The sequence below is a fragment of the Octodon degus genome, unplaced genomic scaffold (genome assembly GCF_000260255.1).
Source record: "Octodon degus isolate 3935 unplaced genomic scaffold, OctDeg1.0 scaffold00077, whole genome shotgun sequence".
NCBI classification, from domain to species: Eukaryota; Metazoa; Chordata; class Mammalia; order Rodentia; family Octodontidae; genus Octodon; species Octodon degus.
This window is the reverse complement of record NW_004524653.1, coordinates 4567723-4569963: the sequence shown is the minus strand read 5'-3', so window position 1 is coordinate 4569963 and position 2241 is coordinate 4567723.

Genomic DNA, 2241 nt, shown 5'->3' with positions numbered 1-2241 from the left:
TTAAATCCCTACAGAATATGCAGAAAAAAATTAAAAGTAAATTAGAACATTCTAGCAAGTGATTAAACAGTATTTATTAGTACCACTAAAGTGTGCAGGCCCTCTGGTTAATTGCTCTTTTAGAACATTTTCCTTCGAAAAGAACTGAAAGAGTCCATTGATTTCTATTCAGTAAGTGTCTCTTCATAACCTTTGCTGTAACTGCCAGAAACTGGGAAGATCCTTAGAGTTTTAAAACAGGCAACAGATTAAATAAATTTTGGTACACCGATGGGACAGAATAATTCACAGGCACAGAAAGCCCTGTGCTTATAAAATCAGCACCTAAATTACTTAACTCTTGCCTCTAAATTTCCTTTGTTTCTTTTTTGTTTTGGTTTGGTTTTTGTATGTCTGCAGGGTGTTCAGGATCTCACTACTAGATCGACTGGTAGTGATCCTCCTGTTTACAGCCTCCCAGGTGCTGAGATTACAGGCGCGAACCGCCACGCCCAGTCTCAACCGCTGGCTCAGCGCACCCCAGGGGCAGGGCCAGCACAGCAACTTTCTTTTCTTTAAAATGGAAAAACGGGGGCCGGTGAGATAGTTCAGTAGAATAAGTGCTTGTCTGGCAAGCGCAAGGGCATGAGTTCAATCCCCAGTTCCACAAAAAAATAAATGAAATAGGAATACATGTTCTTTCTCTAAACAATGCAGCTCATAGCCACATACTGTTTATATTCTATACTTCTTTTTTAAAAAATGAACCAACCAAATATAAACATTTAATTTTTAAAAGGTGAAGAAATCACAAATACATAAAAAGCTCAAAACAAAGAAATTTTCTATGGAAAAAGTAAAACCGTCGGCTCGTTTCACAAAGAACTCTACCAAATGTTTGAAGACCAGATAATGTAAATTCTAAACTATTCCAGAGAAAAAGGGGAGAAGAGTCCACCTTATTTTTATTAGGTCACTTTAACACTAGTTCTAAAACAAAAGGTTGCATAACACATACACAAAACCGTATATTGATCTCATACATATTGATGCAAATATTTTAAACAAATGATTAGGGAACAGAATCCAACATCCATTATGACCAAGTAGAACCATGTGAGGGGTTCACTACTAAGACATCAATTGGGCCAAGTCGCTCCATGGATTAAAGCGCCTGCAAGCAGGGGCAGGGACTGGCGGTTCGATCCCCGGGCCTGCCGAGCTGGCCCTGCCCCAGGACACAATGAGACAGCAATTGAGACTGGGCGTGGTGGCGCGCGCCTGTAATCCCAGCTCTTGGGAAGGTGTAGACAGGCGGATCACTGCAAGTCCAATCTAGAAGTGAGACCCTGAACACCCTGTAGACCCGTCCCGAAGATACAAAAAAAAAAAAAAAAAAAAAAAAAAAAAACCAATTAATAGCATTAACCTTATTACTAGAACTAAAGAGAAAAATGTTCATCTCCATAGACATAAAAAATGGAAAACTTTATTTATTTTTGAAATCTAAAACTTAGGAATTAATATCACTTTAATATAATAAAAGTAAAAAAATAAAAAAGCAATAGATCACACAGAGGAAACACGGGAGCCGCACACGGCTCCGAACGTGGCCCGTGGCCGCTTGGAAGGGTCTGCACGTGATACAATGACAAAGTCGACACCTAACGTGTCCCTTCTAATGCCAGGAATCACCCTGAAGAGGCAAAAGCAGGACGGGACAAAATGCTGACACCTGACACAAATCACGATAGCAGCACGTCTCAGTCACTCTTCTCTCCTTGCTGGGACAAATACCCGACACTCGAGGGAAGGAAAGGATTACCTAGCTCACAGTTGCTGGAGGTTCAGGCCACATTCAGCTGGCTCCAGGGCACAGCAACACGTGGCAGAGGGCAGCCTCTCGTGGTGGGGGCAAACAGCAAGAGAGGGCCTTTTGGTTTTTTGTTTTTTGTTTTGTTTTGGAGACAGGATCTGGCTATGTAGTTCTGCCTCGCCTCTAATTCTGTATAGTCCAGGCTGGCCTCAAACTCACAGCAATCCTCCTGCCTCAACCTCCTCAGTGCTGGAATTGCAGGAGTACACCAGCACGCCCAGCCTTACATGCTTTTTCTTCACTTCCAAAATATTTAATGATAAGCATATATGGTCTTATTATTTTTAAACATCATATTTTACCTTTTCCGTATGGTATATTCAACTGTGTTCAGGAACTACTGTGTACCTACTATGTACCTCCCGAGCTCTGGGCCCCAGGGTGCT